At 54.9% G+C, this 13,285-nt stretch overlaps 1 long non-coding RNA gene across 1 annotated transcript; it reads left to right on the top strand.

Moving 5' to 3' along the window:
* Window positions 1–639: 639 nt before the first annotated feature.
* Window positions 640–12,831, top strand: LOC116565576. The gene is made up of 3 exons (XR_004275509.1): window positions 640–720; window positions 8,073–8,145; window positions 9,135–12,831. It is a non-coding gene; the product is annotated as an uncharacterized LOC116565576 (long non-coding RNA).
* The last annotated feature ends 454 nt before the right edge of the window (window positions 12,832–13,285 follow it).

Raw genomic sequence — 13,285 nt, 5'->3', positions numbered from 1 at the left:
TTTTTTTTTTTTTTTTTCAGATGGAATTTTGCTCTTGCTACCCAGGCTGGAGTGCAATGGCGCGATCTCGGCTCACCGCAACCTCCGCCTCCCAGGTTCAAGCAATTCTCCTGCTCCAGCCTCCTGAGTAGCTGGGACTACAGCTAATTTTTTGTATTTTCAGTAGAGACGGGGTTTCAACATGTTGACCAGGATGGCCTCGATCTCTTGATCTCGTGATCCACCCGCCTCTGCATCCCAAAGTGCTGGGATTACAGGCGTGAGCCACCGCGCCCGGCCAACACTAATTTCCCCTTTAAGGACCTCCCCTTTAAGGACCTCAGGGGGCCGGAGCCAGCCTTCCCGCACTTTTTCCAAAATTTCCGATCCGCGCTTGGCATTTTCTGCCCCAATGTCTTCGATTGAACGCTCTGCACCAATCGGAGGCTGGAGCGGGCTTGGCGAGGAGCCCGGCTCCGCCCCCGCTCTGGTCCTGCCCGCTGCCGGCCAGCATCGTTGCTATGGGGACTGGTGGGCGGCGGGGGCAGTGGGAAGCCCCGGATAGTCCTTGGGGATTCAACATGGCGGCAGCAGTAACCGCGATGGCCGCAGCGCGAGAGAGAGAGCTGAAGGAGGCGCGAGAGAGCTGAAGGAGGGAGGCGCGAGAGAGCTGAAGGAGGCGCGAGGGCGCGAAGTTCCAGGCCGAGCATCTAGGCCGCGAGCGACTGCGGCGCCGAGCCGGTAGGATAAGGGGTCCAGCCAGGGGCTGGTAGTGGGCCGGGTGCTGGCGGCGGGACGGCATTTCCGCGAGGAGGGGGCGGGGCCGCCGGGGTCAAAGTTCACCGGTGGAGGGACGGGTCGCTTCCGAGGGGTCGGGGGTTAACGCTGACTGGAGGGAGGGGTAGTGGAGCTCGGAGGTCAAACTAGGGAAGGGGGCGTGGCGAAGGGGAGCGCAAAGTCTGAAATTCGAATTGGGTGCGCGTTCCAGGGGATCTGGGTAAGGCCAAAGTTTCCAATTTGAGGGGACGCTCCGCCTACGAGGGTCAGAGGTCACCGCTCCGGGGGCGCCAGGTTGGAGGTTTAAAGCTGCCCCCGCGGAGCAGATGAATGAGTTTTAGGTTCCGGGGCATCTTTTAGGGCATCAAAGTTGGGGCATGCCTAGAAGGTGCAAAGTTCAGAATCTGACAGCGGGGCAGGTGTTTCCCAGACTCAGAAACTAAAACCCAAGGAGGGGCGTATTGCAGGGGACGGGGGCGGGGGGGGGAGTCCAGCAGCGTGGTCAGAGATGCTTCCTGGTGGCTGGAGAACGGGGAACCCTCCCGCAAATAATAATAGGAAACACTAATGAAGCACTTACTATGGGCTACACCCTCTTTTTAATGCTTTACTTGTATTGGCTTATTCAGTCCTCACTAGTCTTAGAGGGTCTTAACCTGGTATTAAGAGGTCATGTGATTTGCCCAAGGTCACCTGATGCATAAGTTATGCGCTGGGATTCCAACTCTGGAGTTCTGGCCCAGAGCCCTGAAATCATCATAAGTTCGGCTAATGTTTAATGAGGGCTCACACTGTGCTCCAGGCCCTGTGTGCCAGGGCTCATTTCACCCCTGCTGCACTCTTGTGAAGTGAGTGCTCAGGATGAACCTACTTTACAGGTGGGAAAAGTGAGGCTCAGAAGCTTCTGCCGAAGGCAGAGAGAGAATCGAAGCTGGGCCTGGGTGATTCCAGGGCTCCTGCCCCTGGTTGCCACCTTGTCCGCAGCCAGCCATTAGGTCTTTCCTGGAAGCAGGGGCCTGGGCAGGGCTGGGCCACTCCCTGGACAGGATCGGATTGTCTGCTTGGTTTCCTTGGAAGGGTGTGATCTGGCAGGGAATATTCCTGTGGGCCTATGGGAGTGGGGTGTTTGTGGGTGGCCTGGAGTCCAAGCAAGGGAGCCGGATGAGTTTCTTACTGGGGAGGGTGTCCCTGGGTGGTACCCCGGGCAGAGTTGGGTGTTCACTGCTCTTAAAACCCTAAGGTCTCACTGTGGTCCTCACTTCTATGGCTCTGCCCGTTTCTCCCTGGCCCATTTGCTGTCCTCTAACTCCGGGCCTGTGCCTTCCACCTGTTCTTTGACCTTCCTGTTCCTTCTGCTGGGAATCCTTTCCCCACCCCGTCCTCTGTCACTGACAGGTCGCTCACTCTCAGCTGGCCTGGGACCACCCTGGCTCGCACTGGCTGCAGGCTCTCATTCTCTCATCTGCCCAGCCCTTCCCTCCCTCCTTACCTTGTTTATTAGGGTGCCTGGTGGAATTACGCTATGGGGTTTCTTGCCTCGGTCCTGGTCCTGCTGAAGCCCTGCCTGGTCTGCAGAGGATAGTTGCTGGGGGTTGACTGTTGGGCACTGTGCCGGGTGCTGGGAGTGGGGCCGGGGACGAGACCCACAGAGCCCCTAGCCTCAGCGGGCACACAGTCCCCTGATGGGAGCAGAGTGGAACCAGCCCCTCAGCCAGTAACGCAAGGCTACGTCTCTGCAAATGGTGATGTGGTTTTTGAGGGCATATTCAGGGAGCTGGGAGTGTGCCCCTACCCTGGGCTGAAGCCCGAGTCCCTTTCCCCTGGAAAGGCTCTGAAGGATGAGGAGGAGGCTGGGAATGGGCTCACCAGGCAGAGGAGCAGTGTACAGAGGCCCTGGAGTGAGTGGACGGTGCAGAGCTGGGGATCCAGGGCAACATGGAGCCTGGAGCCTATGCAGGTTCCGGGTGAGACCCTGAGGGGGCTCAGCCTGGGAGGGACAGTGGGAGCAGGAGAGGGCTGAGGAGTACCGGTGTGTGGAGCTGCGTGAGGCTGTGATGGAGTGTGATTCGGAGAGCAGTGCTGGGCCAACAATACCTGGTACATACCCTGCTCCATCACTCACAGGGTGCGGGAGGACCTCTGTTTCCTCTTCTGCAAAATGGGCATAGCGTTAGCATTGCCTCATAGAATTGCTGTGAGGATGCCGGGCAGAGAGCTGTGGCCCAAGGCCCCGCATCCAGTAGTTGCTGTGTCAGCATTAGTCTTGCTGCTGCTGCCGCCCCTTGGCTGCCTGGGGAGAGACGGTGGAGGCCCTCGCTCCTCCTGCCTCCTGGCTTTCTCTGGCCGCACCCCATCCCCACCTGGCTCTGTTGGGGTCGGGGAGCCGGCACACTGCCAGGCAGCCCTCTGAGGCTGGCCTAGACTTCCAGCCTTGTGGTGCCAGCTCACTCAGCATCTCGGCATTTGGCACAGATAAGGAAGGATAGGGTTTGGGCATTGGAGACTCATATTCAGGTCCCTCCCTTGTCACTTACCAACCTTGGACAAATGATTTCTTATTTGCCACTTTTATTTCTTCGACACACGCTGGGCTAGGGGAAAAAGCAGGGCTTTCAGTATAATGAAACACTCGTGCATCCAGCCAGCCTCTGGCCTGGGACAGAACGCACCGTGACACAGTTAGAGAGAGGCCAAGGGTCTCCTCCTCACACCCTTTCCTCCCTCCCTTCCAGGGGCAGCCACTGTCCTGGGTTTGGCAGTCACCATTCCTCTGCAGCCTTTCATGCTTTTACTACCTTTGAATGTATTCACCAACAATAGCCCTTGCCCCTGGCTGCACAGTGGAACCCCCCAGAGAGCTTTGAAAAGATGCTTTGGCCCAGGCCCACCATGGAAATTTTCTTGCCAACTTACTTGGTCTGGGCTGGGGCTGGCCTCAGTCTTTTGGAAGCTCCCTGTCTGGGCAGTTGTTAACGGCCAGCGGGGCTGCCCATCGTTGCTTCACAGTTCAGATAGATGGTGTCACCATAAATATGTCATTCTACAACTTGCTCTGTATGCTCAATATTATAGGGATATTAGAGATGGGGTCTTGCTGGGTTGCCTAGACTGAACTCTAACTCCTGGGCTCAAGGTCCTCCCGCCTCAGCCTCGTGGGTAGCTGGGATTACAGGTGCACACCCCTGCACCAGGCTTTGAGCTGAACCTTGGAGTCTGGCTCTCCCTCCATGGGGATGTGTGGTGGTCTGGGCAGGGCCATTCATTTTTTTCTGCTGCCATTTCTTTTTGTGATGGTGTCACACGGGGATTGGCTCTTCACCTGTTGATGGCCACTGAGGTGGTCTCCTGTTGGGGCTGTAATGTTGCAGTGACAGGCCTTCTGGAACATGTGTCCCTGTAGACCATGGCCAGAGTCTCTCCGGCACATGCCTAGCAGTAGAAAAGCCGGAACCCTTTCCCTGCGGTTGCCAAGTGGCGCCCCCAGGGCTGGACCACTGTGCTCCCAGCAGGCTCCAGGCCTCCCTTCCTTCCAAGTCCTGCTTTCACAGCTTTGTGGCCCTCGCTGAAACGATTTCCTCGGCCATGAGATGGGAGGTTTGTGGACCCACCCACCCACCAGGCTGCTTGGAAACAGATGGGGAGATGGTTCACACAACTGGCTTAGCTGGGACCTTGTCCCCACCGAGTCCCCACGCTCAGAGGAGAAGGCAGGCTGGGAGGGCTTTCACCTTTACCCCCTCAGGCATCTGGGACGGTGACTGCAGCTTTGCCCCAACTGCCCTTGGGGGCAGGTGCGGGGGCTGACAGCTGGGAAGGAGAACTGTACTGACTGGAACCTCTCCATAGGGAGGACAGAGGTGAAAGTTGGAGGCTGGGCGAGGCCTTGTAACATTCTTTCTGATTGCTGGTCCTGGTGGTAACCAGCACAGCCCAGCTCTACCCTTGGAGATTATAGTACAGTGAAGGAGACAGACCTGCCGTCCCGTCAGTGAGCTGAGATCGCACCATTACACTCAACAACAGGAGCGAAACTCTGTCTCAAAGAAAAAAAGAATTTTATGTGCGTGTGAACGTGCGCGCATGCGCGCGCGCACACACACGCGCGCGCGCACACACACACACACACGCGCGCTTCATATACATGGTAAGAGCCCTGAGGGAAGATAAGGCAGAGACAGGCGAGAGGGCGACAGGACAGGCGCAGAGCCTGTGAGCACAGGCGAGCCTGGGAGTCAGGGAGGAGAGAGCTGCCTAGGGACCAGTGAGAGGAGAACTCAGGTGGGGCACTCACCCGTGCAAAGGCCCTGAGGTGGAACCATGTCTCGGATTTGAGGAACAGCAGGGGGGCCCGTGTGGCTGGGGCACAGAGAGCCCAGGGGTACCTAGGAGGAGAGGAGGGCAGCCTGGTGATAGGTGTGTCCTGTAGGGACTCTCAGGCCACAAGGAGGCATCGTGGGGGCTGGGAAAGGATTCCAGGCTGTGGACTCCAGAGTGGGCAGGACTGGCTTCCGGGCCCAACTCTGCTTGGTGAACTTAGTGAGAGATTTTACCTCTGTGGGCCTGCATTTCTACGTCTGCAAAATGGGGCTCAGAATGGCCACTCCACTGAGGTTGAGGGCACCGGTGAGCTCAGTGGCAGCGTCTGCTGTGGGCCATGGTCCCTTGTGGTGGCAGCGATGGTGGTGGGGGCACCAAGCTGAGCCTCAGGCCACATTTGGTGGTAGGGATTGGTTTTAAGCATCTTTCCTGCTGCAGAGGCCTGTGGGAAAGTGTGGTGAACAGCCATGACGGAGGTGGGAGCCCGGGAGCCCACTTGGTGCTCCTTCCCATTACCCGTGGGGTCCAGGACAGGTCAGACAGGAGGGAGGGACCCTCACTCAGCAGAGACTAGGCCAGAAGAGGAAAGGCAAGGTCTGGGGGTAGACAGAAAGAATGAGGAGGGATTGAGGGAGAGGGGAGCCAGGACCAGCCTTCGGAGGATGATGCTAATAATAACAAATAGTAATAGGCAAAGCCAACCGCATCACCCCGGCCCTCCAGGGCAGCAGGACAGGCAGGTAAGAGCTCAGCCTTCAGTGCCTTCCACACACAACCATCCAGGTTCAAATTCTCACTGCTTCTCACTGTCTGGGTGCCCTGGACAAGGGCCTTCCCCTCTCTGGGCCTCAGTTTCCCCACTTGTGAATTGGGATGAGGATGCTTGTGAGGATGGAACAGGATGAGACGCACAGCAGGGTGGGGACCCGCACATCTCTGCAGACAGGCCTGGAGTCTGGTGTCCACCCTGTCACTCTAGCTGGGTCACCTTGGTTAATGAGGCCCCTCTCTGTGCCTTGTTTTCCATGTCTGTAATCCGGGGCTCATAATGTCCCCTCCCTCCAGGGTCAGATGTGGGACTCCGGGTAAAGTGCCCGGAAGAGGGCTGGTACACAGTAGGTGCTCAGTAAGTGCTGGCTGCTATTGTAATGGTGACCATACTTACTGAGCACTTGCTGTGTGTGCTTTGCCTTGGCTCCGATCCCAGCCGCAGTCTCTGGCCCAGGCCTTCCATGCCCTGTGTTCTCCCTAATTCCTTAAAAAATGCCAGAAAGCAGCTACTGTCATCACCATCTTTGAACAGAGGAGGATACTGAGGCACAGTGTGGCTGAGTTGCTCACGCAGGGCCACACATTGAGGTCCCGGATTGGTTTAGAGCCGCATTTCAGACACAGAAAGTGAGGTCACACAGGGCAGGGCATAGGAGCCCTGCTGAGGTTTGGAGCCCTCGGCAGCCTGACTGCCAAGCTTGGAGCTGGCCTGGAAACCCAGCCCCTACCCTTCCCTCCCTGCCACCTGGGCAGGCCCAGCCTTTCTGCTCAGCTCTTCTCCCTCCTCCCAGGCCCAGCACTGCCTCTGTGGGCCCCCATGAGGTCAGGAGCATACGGTGGGAAGGGAGCGCCTGCTAGGGGAGCTAGCAGCACTTGGAGCTGCCCAGGAGGGGCCGGGGTGGGGCCCCTGCCTGGTCATTATAAACATGGTCAGTTCCTCTGTCCTGCCCTCTGTGCAGTGCCCAAAGGGAAGGGGTGGCCCCGGGCAAACATCTGGAGGCGTGTCCCTTGCCCTCTTCCCTTGGGGGTTTATGGGTGGAAGGGCAGGAGCACAGGCTTTAGAGGACATCCCCAGCCCCTGTGCTGCTAGCTGGGTCGGCCGCCCACACTCCAGGCTGCTCCCGCCAGTCCCAGGCATCCCGGACCTCAGGATCTGCCCCACTCTCCGCCCTCTGGGCTTATCGAAGGGTCACGTGGCTGATCCTGTTCCTGTGGCTGTGGGAACTGCCTAGTGCCCCAAAGTGGGGAGGGAGCGGGATGGGTGGGGGCCACAAGTTCACGATGAAGGGCATGGGGCCAAAGAGGGTGGAGGGACCTCTGGGAGGACAGAGAGGCTGCAGGACATAGGACGCAGATCTGGAGTGACAGGCAGAGTGGGGAGTTGGGGATGGTCGGGGTGTGTGGATGACCCTAGGAGCTGGGCCTGGAAAACTGTGAGAGAATAGGTTAGGGCCACCGGGGATGGGCAGGGCTAGAAGGCTGTGAGGGAGGGGTGGGCACTGCTCAGGGCACTGGCATTGGGCTCAGAGAAAGGTCTGGGCAGAGATGAAGGAGCCCCTCCCCACTGCTTGCCCTCCATCCCAGGCCCCAGGGCAAGCAGGGAAACTGGGCCAACCGCAGGGGCCCTAGCCAGGCCTGGCTCTGACCACCCGCTGGCTGGCCTCTTGGGACCAGTTGAGACAGGTTGTCTGCCGGGTCCCCAGCCACCTCCCATGGGGCTCCCACTGCCAAACTGGTTCCCCTGGCTGGCTCCCATTGATGGGCCTACCTCAGGGCCTCACCTTCCCAGCTGCTCCCAGGAAAGCAGCCTGAGCTGGGAGAAGGAGCAGGTGTGGAGGGGCCACGTGCATCTGCGCGTCCTCCATCCTCTCACTAGGCCATAGGACTCTCTGGGCTGGGCGCCATGCCAGGTGCAGGGGAGCCAGCCGGGAACAAGACAGAAACTCCACCTGCGTATCCCCTCATCCATTGGTCTCCACACTTCCCCTCGTCCAGGAAGCCTCCCTGCTGCCCACCCTGACATCCCTCCAGGGTCCTGTGCTCCCACCACTCAGCCCTGACCACTCTGGGCTGCTGCTGCATGGGGACAGGTCTGTGCCCCACGTGAACTTCCCATGAGGTCAAAAGCTGTCTGGGTCACTACAGTGGCCACAGAGGAGGCCCATTGCTGAGTGATTACTGAATGAATGAACAAATGAGTGAACCGATGCGTTCTTCTCATTTTACAGATGAGTAACCCAACGCCCCCAGAGGAGAGGCCACCTGCCTGAGGGCACTTCTGTCCCACCAGCATCAGACCAGGTATGTGCAGCTCCAGGGCCCAGGCCTGGAACAGCTGGGATGGGGCCTTCCAGGAGAGCAGGACCTGGGCCCCTCCTCCCACAGGCATGTGGGGACTGCCCCAGCCACCACAGTGGCCCCCACAGACAGGCCCCCTGGCATATGCCCAGCCTTGCCCCAAGCTCTGCTCCCAGCCACCCACTACCCCTCACAGCAGCCCTGTGGGGGTTCATCCACAGCACAGAGAGGTGGTCACTTGCCCACGGTCACGGCAGCACGTGGTGGAGAATGGAACTCTGGCCGCCTGGCTCCCCTTCCCGTCTTTCTCCCGGCCCTCTGTGGGACACCTCCACCAGCATGTCTCCCCTCGGCCCCTTTGTGGTGTTTTGTTTTGTTTTGAGACAGAGTCTCGCTTTGTCGCCCAGGCTGGAGTGCAGTGGCTCGATCTCGGCTCACTGCAACCTCCGCCTCCCGGGTTCAAGCAATTCCCCTGCCCCAGTCTCCCAAATAGATGGGATTACAGGTGCATGCCATCATGCCCCGCTAATTTTTATATTTTTAATAGAGATGGGGTTTCACCATGCTGGCCAGGCTGGTGTCGAACTTGGGGTGGTCAGGAAAGGAGTCCTTGCTGCTCTGAGAACTGAAGGAGGGGAGGGGCAGCCCTGTGCAGACACTGGGAAGTGAGCTCCAGGCAGAGGGATCAGCCCCTGCAAAGGCCCTGAGGTTTCCAGGGGATGAGAACAGAGAGGTGACGGGGTCTTGTGGGCCCATAAGAGACAGGCAGGAAGGCTCTGAGCAGAGGGACGTGGTCCTCAGGTGCTCACAGGTGCCCTCTGGCTGCGTGTGCCGTGCGGATGGGGCAGGGGGTGAGCAGGGAGACCGGAAGGAGGCTGCAGCCTCCTGTGGGTCCCGGTGGAAGATGAGGGTGGAAGAGACTGGTTAGCGGCAGAGGAGAAGACGGGGCAGGCTTGCTGCTGCCACTCAGCCACCATGATTCCCTCGCACAGGCTGCACTGAGACCCTGGTACCATGTCTGGGAAGAGGAAGAAGTGGGTGGAGATCTCTGCGCCACCCAACTTTGAGCACCGTATGCACATGGGCTTCGACCAGCACGAGCAGAAGCTCACCGGGCTGCCCCGCCAGTGGCAGAGCCTGATGGAGGAGTCGGCTTGACGGCCTAAGCCCCTCGTCGACCCTGCCTGCCTCACCTCCATCCAGCCCAGGGCCCCCAAGGTATGCAGCACCCACCACCACCTCCCCCAGCCCACACCCACCCCCAGAGTGGCCTGGTCCTCACCCCACACTCGACCCTGTAACCAACACCTTCTCACTTACATGGAAACAGAGACACAACCCCAACTTCCACCCTGATCCTGGGTCCAAGGCTGGCCCTTCACCCACCCTGTACCCACTGGCTCCAAGTTCTGAGAACCCCATGCCACCCCAACCTGAGGCTTACATGACCCATCTGACAGCCCCCATACCAGCCTCCAACCTGAGCCTCATGCCCTGGGCACTATGCTCCTGTCCCCGGACAACACCCATCCCACCCTTGAGCCTTTCCAGAGCTCCTGGAAGTGGGGGACAGACCCATTCCCATAGGGTGACAGTCCCCAGTGGTCAGGGCTTGGATGGGGGAGCCCGGAGGAGACACCTGACCCAGACCAGGGGTCCAGGCAAGCTTCTGGGAGGAGGGGACACCGTGGCTGAAGAGGAGGAGGAGAGACAGCAGCAGATTCGGGGGAAGCCAGGCTTTCGTGGAGGAAATCACCTCTGTGGAACACTGCGGACTTTTTGGTTTTGGGGGTTTTTTTTCCTGCCATCTAGAGCAAAATGGCAAGGTTAGGATTTGAACCAACATCTGTTTTCAAGCCCCATGCTCTTAACCCCTCTCCTGCCTGCATGTGAAATTATAAGAGTTGCAGAGCCGGTGTCTGGGTGTGGCCTGGCATGAGGCTGGCCTGGCGGGAGCCTGTGCTGGACCTTGGGAAGCCAGCCTCGGAGGCTGGACTCTCTCCCATGGTCAGTGGGGACTGGGAAGGGTCACAGGCCAGGGGGAGCTCACCAGGTTTGTTTCCAGTGGGTAGAGATGGGTGTTCCTGGACTCACCTCTCCTGGTGCCCAGCCCAGCCTGGCAGGGAGGAGGGCCAAGACCCACAAGTTGGCCACAGACACAAGTGCAGCCTCAATGTGGCGGCCCATGGAAGGGTCCGTGTGGCCCATGCAGGGCACTTTTGAATGCCTTGACTTCTTTGCCACCACTTAAAAAGTGACAGACTTCACTTTCAAAGCTGTTGGCTTCTGGTGACAGACCAGCTGGAGCTGAGTGGCAGCTGCCTCCGCAGGTGTGGCCCTGGCTCTTGTGGGCCACAGGCCACAACTGACCCCCTCCGCTCCACGCCCTGCCTGGCTCCGTGGCCACTGGCCTGTGTCTCCAAAATCCCAGCCCCTGCCTGGCTTGCCAGATGTGAGGCCTGGCTGTGACTGTCCCACCAGGAAATAGGGCACCTGAATTTACACACAGGGCCTCGTGGCCAGCACTGACATGGGGCCCCATGGGCGCTTTCTTTCTTGTAAGGTCAGAGGAAATTTTCAGATAGAGGAAAGCTAGTTAAAAACCAGTATGTATGAAACGGGGGGTCTGCAGCCCCAGCCTCTGGAATCTCTGCCTGAAGTATCAGCAATACCCATGTACCCATCAGCATACCTGAAGTCCCCGATACACCCTTCTACAATTCATTTTCCTCTCTCCTCTGCCCCAGTAAAGTCAGCACTTTACTGAAACTGGTATTCAGCATTCCCATGCACTCCTTTATGTCTTTACCGTATATGTATGGATCCAAAGCACAGTGTTACGCTTTGCATGCTTCTAAATGCTACATAAATAGTATCATAGTTTGTGTAATTTTCTATGTCATGCAAACTCAGGACAATATTGTCCCCATGGGAGTGAAAATTGGTTCTTGTTGAGTGGATCTTACTCTTCTGAGATATAAAGGACAGATATACATAGAGTACATGAAGAAATATACAATATATCTTAGCTATTAAAATTTCATGGGAAGGATTAGAAAAAAGTCTAAAAAAGGCTCTTTGGGGGGTGATAATGAAAAAAAGGTTGAGAAACGCTATTGTACATTTTGCTATTTTCTCTTAGTTTTATGTCTGTGAGAGGTGTCCATGTTGATATACGTACCTCCAGTTCATTTCTTTTGCACTCTGCAGAGCACTCCGATGCATGAATGTACCATGAGTTACATCTCCATTCTGCTGTGGATGCCACTGTCGGTTGGTTCTGTAACTATGAGCACTCTCCAGCATGTCTCCTTGTATACACATAAGTGAGCTCTCCTGGGATGTACACCCAGCAGTGGCATTGCTGGTTCCTGAGTAGCTGCAGATCAGCCTTACTAAATGTTGTTTAGGCAGTCACAGAACCTGCCTAGACCCAAGGGAAGAGACAGAAACCCCACCTCCCGAATCTAGTTTCAAAGAATTTGCAGATATCTTTAATTTATTCCTGGGGTGGGGTGGGGCATGGGGAAGATTTTTTCCCTACTCCCTCACTGCCGCACAGCATGGAATAAAAGAATAATTACTCCTTCTGTCAACACTCTTATCTTCATCTAGTCACCTGTTTTTGTAGACATTGTATGTGTATGTTTGCATGCATACCCTTAAGAGTGGTTTCTGTGTCTAGAGAAGAATATTCTATGTGTGTTTTGAATCTCAACATTCAATTTATTAAAGTTAGAAATTCAAATATCTAATTATTTAAGCTTTTAAAGGTTTAAAATTTTGTCCAATGTATAAAGCTAGTAAAACTTAGTAAAAACTAGTAAAGCTTTTAAAACCCTTTTAAAAAGCCCTTAAATAACGTTGGTTCCATGTAAAACTTAAATGAATGCCTTTAAGCATTTTTAACTAAATGTATAAATTTATAAATTCAATTTCTTCTCCTTTTTGAAAACTACAATTATCAAACAAACCTTTCAAGTACTTAAGTCATGCTTACAAATCTAATAAATTAAGCTTATAAACAGAGCAATACTTAAGCATATTAAATATTCTAAGTCAGCTTATAAACTTAGGAAGATTTCAATTTAATATCATAAATCTAAATTAATTACTCAATGACATAGTTTAAAATTTGAATTAAAAGTCTGTCCCAACACTCTAAAGAGATTACATTTTTTAAACATTACAAATACTTTAAATTCTAAGTATGTACTAACGTTTTCAGACAAAAATATGGTAATATTACTGTTCTGACTATCTGAAACACTTCTACCCTTAATCCTAAATTTTCCTGGAGTTAGAGGCTACTAATTCACTAAATAAGTTTATGTTATGCCATACAATTTGGAGATTTGCTTCCCATGTAATTTTTGGGATTGGCCAGGACATGACTGAATGTTTTACTATGATGCTGATGGAACAAGTCAGGCTATATTTATTCTTTCTAACAGCAACTTCAAAACTTTCAGATGGATGGGCACATCCTATTCTTCTGATGTAAGTCACATTTTCAAGCCAGATTAGATTTTGTCACCGCCACTGAGGTAATTTACCTCATTTAATTTTGCATGTTTTTGGCTCATCAGATACATGCATACACTTTCCCTCTAACTCAGAAAACGTTCAAACTTGATTCTTTTCATGGAATTCTTATCTCCTAGGACCACACTCCTTTGCAGAAATTGAAAACTCAGCTAGATGAACTCTAGATCTCTTATGAGGTTATCTGGCCATTTGGTCACAGGCCCCAAGGTCACCTGACAGAGACAGAGCCAGCTCCTCTGGGCCCACGTATGGGGCCTCCCAGATGGGATAGAAGAATGACCCCAGTCCTTATGCGTTGGTGTTGGTTTCTAGGCACGCACTGCAGCTCACTGCCCACACTCTTCCTTCCTCAACAAAAGTACACAGAAAAGACTATACTAATTGTCCGAAGTATTTCAAAAGTGTATGGTTTTCCCTGCAATTTCCACAGCCACTTTCTTTGAAAATCAGTTTTACAAAATGAGTTAACTTTTTCTGGCTAAGCCACAAACAGAACACTGACATCTAGGGCATGGGGGGAGTAATTTACTGAATTTGTATCATGTACCCAGCTCTGTACTAAATGTACTTTAGATGCACCCTCTCAACTTTACAT

The sequence above is a fragment of the Sapajus apella genome, unplaced genomic scaffold, assembly GCF_009761245.1.
Source record: "Sapajus apella isolate SASKATOON/1434 unplaced genomic scaffold, GSC_monkey_1.0 scaffold40, whole genome shotgun sequence".
In the NCBI taxonomy this organism is placed as follows: domain Eukaryota; kingdom Metazoa; phylum Chordata; class Mammalia; order Primates; family Cebidae; genus Sapajus; species Sapajus apella.
The sequence above is the reverse complement of the archived record's forward strand: the minus strand, read 5'-3'. Positions and strand labels throughout refer to the sequence as shown.